A 19,546-nucleotide genomic window follows, 5' to 3' on the forward strand; every position below is an offset into this window, starting at 1 on the left:
TTCGGTTTTATAGGCCTCAATGAGGCTCTCGTCGAACCGGATAATAGGACGGTCTTCGGTGAGTCACCAAGTTATGGCGGTGAGTCACCAAGCTATGACGGTGACTCACCATAGAGCACTGATTTGGTGAGGCAACTGGCTTCTAGAAAGCTCGGCGAGGCTGACGTCGTGGCAGCAGCAGCGTCGGCAGTGACTGGTTGGACCATCTGGTAGTGGAGGCGTCGGCAAGGTGGCTGGAAGCAAAGGTAGCTGAGGCGGCGTCGCGTGGTTACCCTAGGGTATCATACCCTAGGGTTTCGTCTGGAACTATCTGGGTCGTTGGATCAAAGACAGATTCAACGGTTGTGATGCTAAGACGGCTGCTGAGATGATGAAACCCTAATTTAGTTTAGGGTTCTACTTGGGCCAGTTCTGGTTAGGCCTGACAGGGATTGGATATGGGCTTGGATCAAATCTGTTTTGTATTCGGGACTCTAGGCTTCGTAATTGTAAATGGGCCTGTAATATAATAAAGTTAATAATAATAATAATTATTATTATTATTAATAATAATAAAATAATAAAAACGAATGGACAAAAACTAGTGTCTTCAGCTACTCCTTTTTGCTCATTCTTGTGCTAACAAGAATAGGACAAAGATGAAAAAGACGATAAGTTTTTGTCCATTTGACTTATCTTGATTAGGATGGAAATGTTGAACAGGTTCTTCTCATTATGAACTCTTTCATTTTTGCACTGGGGATGATAATAAATTTTCTTCTATGATGTAATCTAGCAAAAAGTTGAATAAATTCTTCTCATTATGAATTTCTTCTCATTCTTCAGATGAGTTCTTCTCATTATGAACTCCTTTTGGAATTGATGATCTTCAAAAGAAGGGTTGTTAATTCAGCTTCATATGTGATGAATTAAGACACGGTTGAACAAGTTCTTCTCATTATGAACTTCTTCTTCCTCTTCAGATGAGTTCTTCTCATTATGAACTCTTTCTGGAAATGTTGATGTTGATCTATCTTCTTCTGTGATAGAGTCATGCAAAGGTTGAACAAGTTCTTCTCATTATGAACTTCTTCTTCCTTCTTCAGATAAGTTCTTCTCATTATGAACTTTCTCTGGAAAAGTTGATCCAACGAGTGATGAATTCAAGCAAAAGGTTGAACAAATTCTTCTCATTATGAATTTCTTCTTTCTTCTTCAGAGGAGTTATTCTCATTATGAACTCTACCTGGCAATGTTGATCCATCAAGTGATGAATTCTAGCAAAAGGTTGAACAAGTTCTTCTCATTATGAACTTCTTCTTCTTTTTCAGATGAGTTCTTCTCATCATGAACTCTTCCGGAAATATTGATCCATTGAATTATGGATTTGAATCTTTGCTAAAATCTTTGAAATTCTTGTCAAATATTCAACATGGATAAAATGAATGAAAATGTCCCTATTTTGCAAATGTCTAAATATGATACATGAATGTTGAGTGTATTTTTTTACTTCAAAGTGGCAAACTTGGTCTTCCTTCACTTGGTTAAAATGTCATTTCAAGCTGGCATTTTTTATTTGGAAGAGCAATCTTTGTGTCTTCTTTGCTTCATGAAAGTCTCATAAAAAATGTTTCATTTATAGAACTCTTGTTGTAGTTAGAACTATGACCTTGATGCCCCATTTTGTCTTTGATAAAATCGGCTTTCTTCATCTGAACCTGTGTAGAAATCCAATAAAGCTTTCATCTTTAGGAGAATTTATCATCTTTGAAGAGAGAATTTATAATCTTTGAAGAATGTAGATGTAGATATGCTAAACTTAGCAGAAATTAATTAGGAGATCAGCGTCTGTTCTGATTTGACTCCTGTCGTTCAACCTTAGTTGGCTCTACTAGTTTCTTGTTGTTAAAATTTAAGCTTCCCTTCCTATGTCAACTGATCTTGATATCATCTCGGGTAAGGGCAAAGTGTGATACTGATCACGTTTTCTTCTATAATGAGTGTTGTAGGAAGTATAAATACATCAACTATAGGATCCATGTACAGAAGGAGGTTCATGGAATTCTTGTTATTGTTGATGAAACGCACATGATAAACCAAATAGATGAAAACTCAGTTCACCATGACTGGCAATGATAATCCCAGTAACAACGGGAATAAGAATAACATAAGCTGAGCCTCTTTCTTCGATGTCATCAAGTAAACAAAAACTGATGTGTAAAACAATTTCGTAACCCCAACAGTGTGGTTGAAACTAACTGGCAAAAATCTTAAAGAAATATTTCCAATCATCACAGACACACATAATACAAAATTCAAAGCCGATATTTTGATGAACTGAACCCTGGATCGAATGGTCTACATGGGGACCATCTCTATCCATTGATGTATCTTAACAAAGAACACGTTGTCATGTGACATATGGTTAAGAAGATTGGGTATTTGAAATCATTCTTGCTGAGTAAATATTTGTTCAACAATAGGGCCCTAATGTAACTGCCTGATGAACGAAGCAATTATTATAGTCAACTCGACTGTTAATGCTTCACCATTTTCAGTCTTCATACCTTTTTGTCTTATTGGAAATATTTTCTCAAAGCAATAATCTTTCCACGTGATATGGGCCTTCAGCATGCCCCAACATTTGATGATACAAGCGCTCAAAATACGTCAACATTCATTATTCTGATTGAAATGGGCTTTCAGCATGCCCCAACATTGGCTGATACAAATGTTCAAAATGAGTCAATATTCTTGATTCTAATTGAAATGGGCTTTCAGCTTGCTCCAACATTTTCTTCTTGTTGATGTGAGCTTTCAAAATGCCCAAATATTCATACTGATGTAAGCCTTCAAAATGCCCCACATGAATCATTTCTGTCTAAAATGGGCTTTCGAAATGCCCCAACATTTTGCTCCTGATTCACTCTCAATGTCTGTTTGACTAGAATATCATGATCCCTACGAGGTTCAATTTTTCTAATGCCCTATTGAGGGTACTTGTAGTTCTATTTGTGCCCAAATCTATTAATCTTGAATATTCTCATTATGATGTCGCTAAACAGCAGTTATTCAGTAGCTTAAAGACTTTTCATGTTGTTGCCACAATTATTTAATAAGTAATCACTTCTTTTGACAGAAATGTCTGAGATATATGCCTCTTCTGAATGAGGTGCCTATTTTTTTGGATCTGGAGGGATCTAATCGGACAGAGTGGTATAAATCACTTGGTAATTTAATCCAGGCCGACACAGTGAACCTTGTTTTCAGTGAATGCTTTTTTTGGAATATACTTTTCCATGCAATATGTTGATTCTGATAACTACTCATCTGATTATGAAGCGATCTTTCAGGATGATTTCACAGATATTGATAGTTCTTCTGATACCGAAAAAATCCTAAATTATGATTATGATGAGGAGAATAAACTGTTATACTTGACGAAAATGGGGTACTCATAGGCTAAGGCTTCAATAGCCATGGAGAGATGTGATCCGGATTCATCAATTGCAGAGTTGACAGATTTTATATGTGCTGCTCAAATGGCTAAGGCTGTTGACGCACTTCTTCCGGTAAAAGATATAAAGTCATTATGCAATGACCCTAATTACAAGAAAAGGCGAAACTTGGGCTATGATTTTTGGAAAAAGAAGAAATAGAGAAAGCTTGAAAAGAAGCTTCTTAATGAAGACGATCATGTAGTTCATCTTCTAAATCTAATGATTGGTTTTGGGGTTTTTACCGAACCAGATCAGATAACTCAAAGAACAATTCCAGAAGATGCTATTGGGCCTCCTTATTTCTACTATGAGAACATGACACTTGCTCCAATTGGTGTTTGGACCGAAATGTCACGGTACTTATACGATGTAGAGCCAGAATTTGTAGATTCGAAGTATTTTTGTACTGCTGCATGGAAAAGGGGCTATATTCATAATCTGCCAATTGAGAACATATTTCTTCTTATTCCGCTTCCTCTATACACCATACATGATGCTTTTCCATTGACAAAAAAATTGGTGGCCTTCCTAGGATCCAAGAACAAAGTTGAATTGTTTACAAACATGTACAAGAAGTGCCAAATTGACAGAAAGGATCTGTAAGGCTCTTGAAGCTTATGACGATGAGCCACCTTTGAGTGTCCAGAAGTATGTTCTTGATGAGTGCTGAAAATGGAATCTGGTATGGGTTGGAAGGAATAAAGTTGTTTCACTTGAACCTGATGAAGTGGAAATGCTTCTAGGTTTCCCTAAAAACCATACACGAGGAGGAGGATCTGCTAGAGACATGTTCCCCGGTGGTATCAATATCCTGTCTCTTTTATCTAAGATCAGTGATGCAGAGGTCGCCTTCTACTGTCTTGGCATACCTTTGAAAACAGATGCGCAAGAACTGAATAGTGATTGGTTGGAGCAATTAATGAGTAGATTTTGCGAACTCGACCTTGTTGTCGATGGTATCCAATGTAACAATCTTACCGAAAGAAATAAACATCATCAGGATGAACTAGAAGATTTTTGTTGGTGCATTTCTTACAATGGTTGCTACAACAACTTTCTCTTTTGTAACCCCAAGATACGCACTGCCATATCTCACTCTTCCCAAACCATAGAAAGGTTTAGTTGATAGTAAAACTGGTTATCTTTACTTTTGCAATCCTGTAACCAATGTTACCTAATATGAAAGGCATACAAGTGTAGAATCTGTTCCAATATCTTATTTTGTGCCATAAGTTCTCAAATTCAAGTTCAGCAATCTTCTGAAGGACATAATGGATATAATCCTGACAAAGAAAATGATCGGCATGGAAGAGGTGCAATGATATATCAACACTTGAGCCAACATAATAATATAACCAGAGTGCAGGTAGTGACTTGTTCATTCCTATAATACACCTTAATGGGACTTATAGCTCTGTGATGTAATCTTCTAAAGAACATGGATTGATGGTTGGGGAAAATAATTTGTCTGGTGATGCCTATCCCCTTCAGCATGAAATAAGTGATAATCTTTCTTGATGAATTGCTAATGATGTCACAGGAGAGCGTCACAAGTTCAATTCTCCAGACTTTCTGGCTTCTTGTACCACTTGCTTTCAAGAGAGTGAAATGCTTTATCATTCTGGCATCACTCATTCTTTTTCTACGATAGAAGTAGAATAAACAACAACTTGCTTCAAAGAAATTTCTCATTTGAGACTGTCCTGTTTGAAAATGTTTTTCCTCCTTTCTTTATCAAAGAATGAAAGAATCTTGTAAAATATTGCCTATCACAGATTCATAATAAAATCAAATCATAAGCATGAATTCAAATAATATCAAAATAATCAACAATTCTTTGATGTTTGAGAATTATAGCTCTTTGACAAGTATCAAGATTTATGGGTTAGTTTCAGGATGGCTTTCCTATTTTCTATGGTTACATCTATTTAAGATGTCACTTCTCTCTCTCTTTGTGAACTTTTTCACATGCCTCACTTTAAGGACTTTGTATTTTAACTGGATGCGTACAAAATGAAGCAACTAGGATTGTCAATTACTAGACCTTTTAGAGTACTTCCATTTCAATTCTCTGAAATCTTTCATTTAGACTCATCTAACCAAAGTAATGTGAAAATATCGGTCTAAAAATGAAATTCCTGAGTGCTTGTGTGACTTTGGCTATAACAAGTGTTTTGCAACTCCCTTAGTCCATTTTTATTCAGTGACTTTTTGCTATTTTGGCTAGCTGAATTCAGCTTTATTGTATATAATAATATAATCACCTTTATCAGGCTAATTGAAACTTATCCATAAAGCCGGGGAGATTAACCAATTGCTCTAGAGGGACAAATCAAGCATTATTGTATATATAATATAACATGGGTATCCAAATCCAATTTCTTAAGCTTGTTAAGAAGAACCTGTTATAGTCTAGGTGTTTTGGTAGAATTCAGAAAACCTCTTTGTTTGAGTTCAATTCCAAGCAACTGACTTAAACTAGATTTACCTATTTGTAAAGATTATGTTCATCATCGAACGTCATCAATAGAAAAGCACTCTAGTCAATTTTGCAATGTAATACACCAACGATGTCCCATGTTGTACGCTCCTATATATAAATACCAAGCCTTTTTGGTAATTCCTTTCAATAGGAGAAGGCTATCTCATATTTGTAATAGATAGTGTTTGGGTATATTTCATCTGAGGTAAGGTCAAGGGTCCTTGTTTTTCTGATTTTCAATCCTGATATTTTGTCAAAGATTATAAATCTAATCATTTAAAGAGTTTTTTAATCCAATTGATATTCAAAGAACTGTAAGATTGCAAAATTAACTCAATGCTCGTAACCTTAAAAGCAACAAAAAATTATTTATTGCACAAAAGGAGGAGAAATGAACAAAAAACAAGTTTTAAACAGGATGCTGAAAATAGAAAGGTACTACAGTGGTAGATAACAACTTCCACTTGTTTTGTTTAACTTTCTATATCATTCCTCTAATGTTGGATGTGTACTTGGCCCAGGATTTTCATCTTTATTCTCTTTTCTCAAGTCTTTTGGATAAACTTTAAGATAAAACTCTTCTTCCACCTGAGTAGTCTCCATCATCATCTTTTTCTTCTCTGGCTGGAAATTGAGCTCATTTCTGAACACATATTGCGGCTGTAATTGGAGTAATATTCACCAGACTCTTTGTATCCAGACTCTTTTCACTGGTCCTCAAAAAATCTGATACAGGTGTTTGAGGTTGCTTCACATTTGAATCTTTCCCATTCATTCTTAAACATGTGGGCCAGTCTCGAATTACCTCTCATTTTACTTCTTTATCATTTTTAATCAGAGAGGTATTGAAAATTGAACGTTTTATCTTTGGTTCAAGTACTTTGTTTTCCTCGTCCTCTGCGGCATGTACTTCATTTGTTTTGGTACTACCAACTCCATTTTGGTGTTTGATTCCTGATTATTTGACCAAAACAGACTGACTAATATCCACTTCTATGATTCCCTGAACCACAAGGTCTTGAACCCTTCATTTGAAGTTCTCACAATTCTCAATGGAGTGCCCTCGTGCTCCAGCATGATAGTCACAGAAGATTGTTTCATTATACCATCTCGGGTAAGGAGGAAATAAAGGCTTAGCCTGATATAGGGCAATAAGTTGGGCCTTGAGTAACTCAGGATATAACTTGCTGCACGAAATTGAAGGAAACTTGGGTAAAATTTCCCTTGACATCACTGTCTCCTTACAATTGTTTACTTTGCTCTCTTGAAGACCATGTGAAAGAAAACCAAAATGTTTGCTTTGAATGTTTGACTCTTGAACATCATGAGACATACAGTAATTCAAAAATTTCTCTTTCTCGACCAGTTTTGAGCTTTTTAGAGCTTAGGTTTCCCATCTTCAAAATATAACAACCCTTATGATGAGGTTTTGGACCTTTAAGTTCACAACCTTACAATTTTCCGTAGAGTGGCTAAACTCTCCATAATGATAATTACATGAATTCTTTACACCCTGCCAATCTGGACGCAAATAAGTATTAGGCCTTGGAGGAATTGGTGTTATGAGGTCATTTTCAAAAAGAAATGGTAATAAATCTGAATATGAGATTGGAATTGGAATGAAAGGTTTCATTTTCTTTTTTTCTTTTGCTTGCTTTCTTCAATGGCTTTTGAACCTCTTCTATGCTTCGCTTCAACTTGATCTTTGTCGCCTTTTCTGTGAGCCTTATTGGATTTCCACATCTCTTGATGAGTTCTTGTTCATTTTTTTTCTATTGTATCAACTACATCATTCATAATCCCATTCAAATCTTCACATCAGGATCATCTAAGGGTTTCTCTCCATGGATCACAATATTCACCATATCCATTAGTTTTGTCATTTGCTCTTTTAAATCATCTTGGAATTTTTTTGGTTGATCCATTTGTTCATTTGAATCACTCTGGAACTTTTGTACTTGATCAATCATCTCTTGTTGAGTCTGGATAAGTTGCTCTTGTAGTTTCTCAATTCTACCACCCTTGATAAAATCTCATTCATGGCTATTATCCCTCTTTAGGAAGACTAAGTTAGCTCCACTTTGATTTCAAAAATTCTGTCATGGAACTCTCCACGAATTATTCCACGTTGTCATGATTAAATGCATGTAAAATAGTTTGAAATAAAATATAATTATGCAAAGATGCAAATGCAAAAATGAAAATGTAAAAATGAAAAAATGCAAAATGCAAATGCAAATGTAAATATGTGAATGTAACAATAAGAATGCAAATTGTGCAATACAAAAGCAAAATAAAAGTATAAATGCAAAATGAAAATGCAAAGATGCAAAATGCAAATGCATGTATGGAAAGGTGTTACTCAAGAGTGGTCATCTTAGAACAGATTTCATTGGACACAAAAGTTTCCGTGCATCAAACAAAACTTTACATATAGGGGACAACTTTCAGTCCTAACTTCAACAAAACTTTACATATAGGGGAATACTTTCCCATTTTATTCTCTAAAGCCAAGTTAATCTATCAGCTTATAGGCTATATTGCTTGTCTGGACTGCAGCTTCTTCCGTGACATTCTCTTTTTCCTTCATCTTCTGTGTCACTTCTCGAAGTTGCTCATTTTCCCTTATAAGAGAACCTTTATGTTCAAGAAGTTCTTGGACAAGATATTCATATATGTTGCAGTTCTTTTTCAGCTTGGTGACCCCTATTATCCACTCTTCTGGGGTATTTCCTATGCCAACATTTCGAAAGGCTTGACTAATCTCTTGGAAATCTTCATGCATGATTTCCACTTCTGTGCTCAATTTCTTGTTTTGGTCCTTCAAATAACATGTTTGAGCTTCATAAAAACCTCTTTTATTCTAAATGCCCTGACTGATGCTCTTACCATAGACTGCTTTTGGTATTAATCTTGCAGGATCTTTGTGGAGTACTTTTGGTATTAATATAACAAGATCTCTGTGTTCATTGCTCGCTTCTATCCTCGGAGTTTCCTCAGGATGTATTTCCTTTGCCGCATCATATTTTGTTTGATCATAAAACTTTTTGTCCATTTACGATTTCTTTCCAATTTGATGAACAGTCTTTCAAGTCAACACATTTTGGTTATGCCATGATCATGTAATGCAGACAAAAGAAATCAATATAAACAAATTAGAGCAATGTAACATGCATGGAAAAATAAGAAAAAAATAGAATAGTTAGTACCAACTACGGGAAAGAAAAAATTATATCTATCAAGTTATAAATCCTAGCCTCATGCTTTCTAGTTCCATGCTTTGTTTGGAAAAATTAACATAATTGCATGATTTCTAGTTCCATGCTTTGTTTAGAAAAAATGAAATCAAATAAATTAAAAGCGAGAGCTTATTTCTCCTTTGTGCATACCTGCGGACAGGGTTTCAGTATTGTCCTAAATTGGGAGAATTCTTAGGGTTTATTTATGCAGGGTTTCAGTTCTAGGAGTAAAGGTACTCGAACTGTCCTTGTTGGTGCCCCCTTAGGCTACCAAACCCTCAATCCTAGTCCATCACAGACTAAAGTGGATTGAGTTCAATTCGAGGGGACACATTTCCCTATACCTGACACGAAGAATAAATTCTCACGAATACATAGAGCATATGAACCCTGAGAGCTACTTGCTAGGTCTGACACGGAGAATAAATTCTCACGAAGACGTCGCTTTCACTCCCACTTAAAAGAGACAAGCTTGATTATAAAGCTTATGTTATGCAATGCAAGTGTTGTGTGTGAGGAGAAATGTTCAAACCTCTGATTAAATAATGAAGTTTAATACTTGAAAATAAAATAAAAACATTAAATAAATAAATAAATAATAATGTATATAAGTAATAAGTATATATAAAAATTTTGAAAAGAAAGAATTATAAATTAAATATATGAATTTATAATTTATAATTAATAGAGACAATTTATAATTGATTTTAAAGCTTGACCAGGTCCCCAGCGGAGTCGCCAAGCTGTCGTAATCGGTTTTTGCCCGGGTATGAATTTTTACTTGGCAGGAAAAGTAAAATGAATAAATAAATGATTTTGATTAAAAAATGTTTTGGAGTCGCCATTGACCTTTTTTGGGTTATGTAGGTCAAATACCTAAAAATAATCTTTTAAAATAGTTTTTAGGAAAACACAATTTTAAAAGATAAACTGATCTGCGTATAACCAAAAAATTTTAGTAAAAAAGGATTTGGGTCGATTACGTTTAGGGAATGACTAACACCCCTATAACGCCCAAAATTGGTACTCATTAATTATAAATTGTCTCTATTATTGGAAATTTAAAAATTCAAAAATATATTTAATTCTTAATCCTGTTATTTTAAATTTATTAGTAGAATTTTAAGAAAATATATCTATTTTTATATTTTTATAAATAAGATATTTATTTATTTTTAAAAATACCAGAATAGGACATCTAGTTGTTTAAGACTGTCATTTTCTTAATATTTAAAAAAATAAATATTAATAAAATATTTTTCTAAAAATAATATATATAATTTATAAAAGTAAAAAATATCAGAAAATGACATCCAAATATGTTAAGATGCCTTTCTTAATATTTAAAAATAAATAAATATATAAACATGATTAAAATAATATATATATATATATATATATAATATTATATAAGTATGATATTTATTTATTTTTAAAATACCAGAATAGGACATTTATGTTAGACTGCCCTTTTCTTAATATTTAAAAATAAATATCATTAATTTATAAAATTAAATAATATATATTAATATAATAAAAATAATTAAACATATTTAATTAAACATATTAAAATATATCTAAACAATAACTAAATTAAAATTGAAACTAAATATAAAAAGTAATAAAACTTGTAATTAAATGAAAGTATTAAAATTAGTAACTAAATTATAACATATTAAAATTAGATACCCTAATTAGTGATTATTTATTTAAAATTACAGGGACGAAACATGCTATTTTACATTTATTTAATTTAGCGACTAAAATAAAATTATATAAAATTCAAATATTAAATTAAAATAAATTAAAACATGTTGTTTGTGATTAAAATAATAATTATTAAAATCATAATGGCTAATTCGGTTATTTTACCAAAAATATATATAATTATGTAAAGGACTAAATTATAAAGTAAATAAAATTCACAGACCGAATTAAAATAATTAGAAATTGAATTTAGTGACTAATTTGTAAAGTACAAAATTACAGGTATGGCGGAAAGAGTTTACCCATAAGCGTAAATTACGCATATACCCCTACCCAAAACGACACTGTTTGGGAGGGGTATATAAACCCCGAATGGCCTATCCTTCAGGCCATTCTCCTCATTTCCTTTCTTCTCATTCTCTCTCTAGCTAAGAGAGAATGAAAAATGCTCTGCCCTCTCTCTAAAAGTCTTCGGCCGGAGGGAGACTGGTCACCGGCCGGCCGCCTAACTCCGGCGCCGACAGCCCCCGCCGATCACCATCCGCGGTGGCCGAAAATGAAATTTTTACACCAAAATTTCCTTTTTTTCTGAACCCGAATATAGTACTTTTAATACCAAAACCCCCTTTAAACCCATAGATCTAAGCAAAACCGAAGGTTTTACCTCGATTTTTCGATGGTTCTACTGAGAATCGGAGACTCCGATGAAGGTAAGTTTCTCTCCTCTTATCTTTTTTTCTGTTCTATTTGCTGCTTTGGTTGCTGTCGATGTTGTTCCCGTTTGCTGCTTTGGTTGCTGTCGATGTTGTTCCCGTTTGCTGTTGGTTCTCTGTTGTTATTTTGCTCTCGGATTCTTGCTCTCTGTCCCCCTTGCTTTTTCTTTGCAGGTTCGGTTTTTTAGGCCTCGATGAGGCTCTCGTCGGACCGGATAATAGGACGGTCTTCGGTGAGTCACCAAGCTATGGCGGTGACTCACCATAGAGCACTGATTTGGTGAGGCGGCTAGCTTCTGGAAAGCTCGGCGAGGCTGGCGCCGTGGTAGCAGCAGTGTCGGCAGCGACTGGTTGGACCATCTGGCAGTGGAGGCGTCGGCAAGACGGCTGGAAGCAAAGGTAACTGAGGCGGCGCCGCGTGGTTGCCCTAAGGTATCATACCCTAGGGTTTCGTATGGATTTATCTGGGCCGTTAGATCAAAGCCAGATCCAACGGTTGTGATGTTGAGGCGGCTGCTGAGATGATAAAACCCTAATTTAGTTTAGGGTTCTACTTAGGCCAGTTCTGGTTAGGCCTGACAAGGATTGGATCTGGGCTTGGATCAAATCTGTTTTGTATTCGGGCCTCCAGGCTCTGTAATTGTAAATGGGTTTGTATATATAATAAATATAATAATAATAATAATAATAATAATAATAATAATAATAATAATAATAAAATAATAATAAAAACGAATGAACAAAGACTAGTGTCTTTAGAACAAATATTTGTAGGTTCTCGACAGTGTAGAAAGAATGGACCTAAAACATTTCAGGCCTGTTAAATCATTGGGATTAGGTGACACTGGATCGAAACCTGTCTCTGTCTGCCTTTTGTAATCTCTTGACATACTTTGAAAAAAAATATGTTTGGATTATGGATAAATTAATAGATTAAGGTAAATTAATATGTGTATAATGTGAATTGGAATTGAGATGATAGTTTGTGTGTATTTATCATGAAGAGTTGTGTAGAATTTGTTTCTTGTTGACATAATATTTTGGAGTTAGGAATAGATTCTTAATGAATATTTACATAGAGATATAATTTGTTCTGTAGGTGTCTAGCTGGTCCATTAATCTTGTCTTTGTTTCTGAAGATGTCAGATATAAAATAGGGAATATGATCTGCTCTTTCGATTCTTCTTCAGCTGGTGACAATTTGGCCGAGTGGTATAAGGTGTCAGATTTAGGCTCTGGCCCGAGAGGGCGTTGGTTTATATTCCACAGCTCTCAAACATTTTTCTATCTCATCGACGTGTCCAGTTTGTATAATTTTAGTTTTTAAGTTTAAATATGCCTTAGTTTAGTGCGAATAAATAAATTGTAGCTGCAGTTTAGTGGTGAGAATTATACATTGTGCTGTAAAGACCTGGGTTCGAATCCCAGCAGTCCCAGTTAAAGTAACTTGTTTGGTCACTATGAGGATTGGTGGGGATTAAGATGACCTTTCTGGGTTCTTTGATCGGTCAATGACAGTGAGTTGCAAATCAAAACCTTTCAAGCTTTTACCAATAGATATTGTTTGACACGTTGGCCATTCATATGCTAACTTCAGGTGGCTTCTGGCCAACCACAACTACATCTAACATTTTTTGTTAATGAGGAGATGAACCACCATAACATTTGGAACCACTCTGCTTTCTTTTCCAACCATATTCCATCAGTAATCAACCTCAGAGACCACTTTCCCTTCTTCCAGCCTATATATATATATACCCCACAAACAACTCTCTGTCCCAACTCATTAGACAAAACAACAACTTTCCTTTTCTACAGGGTTCCAAATCTCCAGCAATGGCCTCTTCCAATTGTTTCGTTTTAGCCATTTTCATGGCTCTGTCATTGTTGAACATCTATGTTGGGCTAGCAGCTCGTCATCTCCTCCAGATGCCACCAGCTTTGCCCGGAGTAACTTTGCCACCTCTGCCATCTATCCCCAATCTCCCACAGCCGACATTGCCAACATTGCCGACAACGCAGCCATCGTTACCCAAGCCTGGAGCTCTACCTCCACTTCCTACCATGCCGACATTGCAAACCATGTCATTCATCCCTCCACTTCCTAGCATGCCAACATTGCCCTCCATCCCCACAATACCAACTACCATTCCATCCTTCCCATTATTCTCGCCACCTCCTTCAAAAACTAGCCCATGAAAATGTTCACTCATACAGAGAGTTTGGACTGTGTCTTTTGCTTTGGTGTGGTCTGTGGTCCTTCAAATATTAATCTTGTATCACCTTGGGATTATGTAGGAGGACTGTAGCCATTTGTTCCCTTACATTATACTTGTGTATTTCTCTTTTGTTGTTCTTGTATAACCAGAAGTCACTATGATTTACTTATATATAATAATCTAATAACAATATAGCTATCATTTCCACTTCCATTTATTTTATCCTTGCGTAGGACCATTCATAACTTGTGCGCCACATCCTAGATAATATGGTAGAAGTGGAGGCAACAATTCATGTGTTTCCTTCACTAAAAGTGTTGAAAACTATATATTGTCACTAGATGAGTAGATTTTCTTCTCATTATTAGATAGTACAAGGAGTTAAGTGCTGGGATGTAGTATATCCGTCTGGGAGTAATGAATAAATGAATTTGGAAGAGTAGAGGGTATATGTTTTCTCTAACATCTGCTCAAATGCCAGCATGCAGGATTATGTATTTGCATTCCTGCATGCTTTGAGGAGTGTTGGGGAATAAGATGATCTCTCCTTGTCTGATGTTTCAATGTGAACAGGTATCTATGCATCCTATTATCATTGTGACCGTACTTGTATGTTGCATGGATTCGAATGAAATCACACACTTGGTTTGTTCTAGAAACACTGATAACAATCCCTTTTCTTTCTTTTCCATCATCATTTCTTTGAGCTTGGTGGATAATGTCAAAAAAGTTTCTTGAATAGTTTCAAAACAAAGTATTAGTAATGTTCTGAACATAGATAACAATGTCATCGATGGACAGTTTGCCAGAGCTGTCTAAGGTGCCAAATTTAGGCTCTTGTCCAAAAGTGCGTGGGTTCAAATCCCACAGCTGTCATTTCCTTTAAGTATTCAACTAAATAATACGTGCACTTTGATTTGTTTCGGATTTCGAATTAGTTTAGACCATTATGTTCAGGTCCATATCGGATCTTAGATAAATCGACTTTAAGTAATCATATTCGGGTCAATTTTACCAAGTCTAGGTGTAATGCATGAAATCAATAATTTGATCGATCCGATAAAACCGGTTAAACGGGTAAAAAAATAAGTTTGACCGGTCCGGTTGTGTCATCAGTTTAACCTTTACTCCCCATTTTTATCCTTGCCTAAAAGGAATACCTACCAGGATTCCGACTTAAAAGTTTTACTGAGAAAGAGAATGATGATAAATGGCATTATGATTAATTGTAGTACAATTTTACATTTTTCAATATCAAACAATTACGTGAGATACATAACCTACGTATAAACTGTACAACAATTGGAACTTTGTATCAATCAATGATTCATATGATTGAAATAATGTTTATTCAGGCAGTAAGGGAAGCCTAGTAACACTTTTTCCTCCACTGCTATTAGTTAGGGGCTTCAATTCGGTCTCCTTTCGTAAATCCGATGTAGTTTCGAAGGATTCCGATTAAAGTTTTCTTGTTCAATCTATGAGGAAGAATTTGCAACCTCGGTTTAAGCTCAATACCTGAGTTTTCTGTGTCCAACTGACTGCTTTTGACAAGCTTAGGCTGGCGTACGATGATTTCAGAACGTCTTGGAAGAAGTTCGATGGGTTCACCACCGGGAATAACGATGTATTCAATCGCTAGACGAACTTCCTGCAAGAATTCAAAAGGAGTTGATTAACAAAGAACATCATCGAGTATAGATAGCGGCTAGTTCGATGGCATTTGAGCTATATGATATGATTCAACCGATAGCAGCTCGTTTCGGTTGCTTGTGAAAAAAGTTATGAATATACCTTAATGACAAACACTGACAAGTGACAACTTGCGAAACTTCGCCAAAATGAGGGGTATAAGTACTCATGATCTTAGCCAAAATCGAAAAATAGCATAGGTAATTAACCTAAAAGATGAAAAAGCTGTAATTGAAATTTAAAAATTACAGAGATGAAGAAAGTTCTTTTATAAAATGAAAAGCACCACAAATTATTAAGAAAACTGCATAAAATTTTATCTAAACATGTATATTTACAAAATGGATAATTTATTATTTACTATTTCTTTTATTAAAATTTTAAATACAAATAATTAAATATGTTGAATATTATTTACGTTATAATTATTTATTATTATACATTAATTTTATGTGTTGAGTAAAAAAGTACGTGATATAAATGAATTCGTATATATTGCAAATTGAAAAATAAATCTAATTAAATTGGGTGATCAAAAAGAAACAAAAACTTTAGTGATGATTTTGAAAACAAAAATAGTTGACTAATCAAAATAGAACCACACAAATAGTTGAGTGACTAAATATGTAATTTATTCACGAAGTTAACATATTGAGGCAATTGAGGTAACAATTTAAGCTTTAAGTCATAAAACGTCAAAAAAAATACTTTAAGTAGAAACTCGGTACAAACTGTATAGTTTAGGAGGTAATGGTGCATTTAAGCCTAAAAACAACAATGAAGTTAGGTTTTCTTTTTCCAGCACGGTTGCTTGTGAAAAAGAGTTATGAAGAGATCTTGATGACAAACACTGACACCCTGTAAAACTTTGCTATTCCTCGAATCCATGGGTACCTAATTAAGGTTGTTTTGCCAACTCCAGGAGGACCCATGACCAGACTAAAATCAAACTCTAATCTTGATTATCTAAACATGATCAATATCATTATTACGGTTTGGCCGAGTTGTCTAAGTCGCCAGATTTAGGCTCTGGTCCGGAAGGGCGTGGATTCAAATCCCACTGCTGTCAAGGGTTCCACTATTTTTAACTAACGACCCGCACTTGGGTTTATCCAGTGACAAGTTCAGTTTGTAATATTTTACTTTTAGCCGGGTGACTATGTGTGTAGTTTACCTTTTATATTTAAGGTTAAACTACTCTAACGGTCACTAAACTTTTAGGCCATTTTCATCTTTATCACCAAAATCGAAAAGCTGTCATTAGAATTACTATCGATAAGGAAAATTTGACTTTAGTCTCTGAATTGTTAAACTATTAATAGTTGTTGACGAGACATGCTCCTATGTCAAAAACAATTGAGTCAACTCGCCTTTGTATTGTTTTTTTTTTTTTTGAACTGTAACAGAAAAAGGTAAATAGAAATGCAAACATTACAGTGCCGAATCTAGCCAAAGCATGAAACATGTGAAGTTTGAATTTCACTGGAGGATCATGAAACATGTGAGAACCAAAGCATCGAGATGAAGGCAATGTAGTTAAACCATCCGCCACCCTATTGCACTCCCTCGGTGTATAATTGAAAATCAATTGTCAATTGCGTCTTGTAAACTCGAGGGTGTGATACCATCGACGAGCTTCCGCCCTACCTGGAGAATACAGCCATGAAACGATAAGGCAGTCTTGCAGTCCGTTTTGACCATCACACTGTTGTAATTCAAGTTCCATGTAATGGAGAGACCTTCAAAAATGCCCCATTACTCCGCATCTAATGCCGAACATGTTTCAATGTTGATGGTCCTGGCAAGCTCAATTACTAAGAAAATTCTTTCAGATTTCGTATACATCTCTTCATAACTTGTTTTGTTTTTATTAATTGAAAAATATTCAATTGTGTTTTACTGATATAATTGACCGGTTTAATTGGAGATCACCTGGTTAAAGTGGATTATGAGATTCTTAAGAAAAGAAGAAACCATTGGAAGGCTAAAGTGGATGCATTGAAAGCTATGATGTAGGATCTTAATTCAGAGGCTTCCTTCTTTTGTTTCTGAAGCTGCTGTAAGTTCCCCAGATTTCCTCCTCCATCTGTGAGAATTGGGTATTAGTCTGTTTATTATATTTTTCTTGTGCCTGGTCTTCAAATGTCACTGTTATTTTGTGTCTTCTTCTTGCAGCTGAAGATTATAAAAATAGTTATGAAGTTTGTGGGTAAGTTTAGTTAGTCATAATTCATTCATGAACAGCCTTTTCAAACATGGTATGCGAAATTCACTATTAAGTTTGATGCTCAAAGTGATTCAAAAATAGAGAGGTGACGATTATTAAATAATACTACGCATTAGAGACTTATTGTCCTTGAGTATTCTACGCACTATTGTCCATACCATAATATAGAGGTGACGAGTTTCATTCAAAAATTATTATTATTTTTTAATATGAATTTAATTTAAAAAAATTAGAACTCGTCATGTTGAGATGAAGATTTGATTGGTGTAAAAAATAAGTTTTTTGTTTTAGATTTGAAACGTCCAAACCCACACTTTTTATAGTGGATAAACTACATGTTTAATATATAAACTATTAGTTTTGTTTTCTTTTGGTACCTAAATTTTTATGTGTCAAAATTATACATAACGTTTACTTTTTATTTCATTTTGGTATCTCACTGTTAAAATTAAATTTAAAAGTTAGAGTGATTAAATTAGGAGCAATTTAAAAGTTATTAAATTTAACTTTTTTATTTTAATTATATACTAATAAATTAATAATAAAAATATGACGTCACAGAATTAAAAAATTAAACTCCAGTGACCAAAATAGGAGTGAGAAGATAGTTGAGTGATAAATGATATAATTAACTCATAAAAATGTCATGCTTATTTCGCTAAATTTCTAATAGCGAGGTACCAAATTAAAATAAAAATAAATGTTAGGTATAATTTTGAAAGAAATAAAAGTTTAGGTACAAATAAAACAAAACTAATAGTTAATATATTTGATATGTAGTTTACCCAATATAAAAGTTGATGCCTTTATGGGTTTGGATGTTTAAAATCTAAAACAAGAAGCTTATTTTAATGGAACTTTTTAAACTAAATTCATATTAAAAATATAAAAAATTATTTTTTTAGTGAAACTTGTCACCTCAAAAAATATTAAAATAATATATCTAGAATATAAAAATAATATCTAGAGAACTCATCGCATATACAGTAGAAAATGTCGTATATCACAAAATAATTTGGTGACACCTCTTTTTTCCTATATAATTTTGAAGCCCACGGTAATGGGCCAAAAAACCAGCAACACACACTTGGGTTCAGCCCATAACCTTGGAGACACTTGCGAAATTTTATTGTCAAAATTTATTATTTTATTATCAATAACATATAATTTCACACAGAAATTACACAACCTTTAGCTTACAAGCAAAACAACCAAAATAATTACTCCGATAACTTTATCACTTTTTTCCTTTTCTTTTCATTAGATGACATTGCTTTTCAAATCTAATTTTCTTTTAAAATTCCATTCATTTATAGGTTCATAAATATCTTTAATATCTCTTTTTTTTTAATTAATCATCAATATCCGATTCACTGACCGACTAATCTAGATCCGGTACTGTAGATACGAGGGCGACCCTCCCAACCCAGTTTACTCCATTTGCAAACATCAGGGTTTAAACTCTTGACCTTGCTTAAAGAAACTAGTGTCTAATCCTACTAGACCAACCGTTGTTCTTTAATATTTCTTTTAAAATGTTGTTTATCAAACTTACTCTTTCTTTCTTGCTCTCGATAAACAAAAAAAAAAGCAAATTATCATCTATTTTTCTTGTGTCCCACGTGTTGAATAGGAAACCCAAACCTGCAATTTGGTTTGATATCGAAGAACAAGACAATCAAATAATATTCATACATACATATATGTATATGAACATATATAATAATCATCTGCAGATATTTACACAACTAAACCCCATCTGTCTCACTTTCTCCCTTGCTTGTATCC

Source organism: Hibiscus syriacus, unplaced genomic scaffold (assembly GCF_006381635.1).
Source record: "Hibiscus syriacus cultivar Baekdansim isolate YM2019G1 unplaced genomic scaffold, ASM638163v2 tig00111877_pilon, whole genome shotgun sequence".
Lineage (NCBI taxonomy): Eukaryota > Viridiplantae > Streptophyta > Magnoliopsida > Malvales > Malvaceae > Hibiscus > Hibiscus syriacus.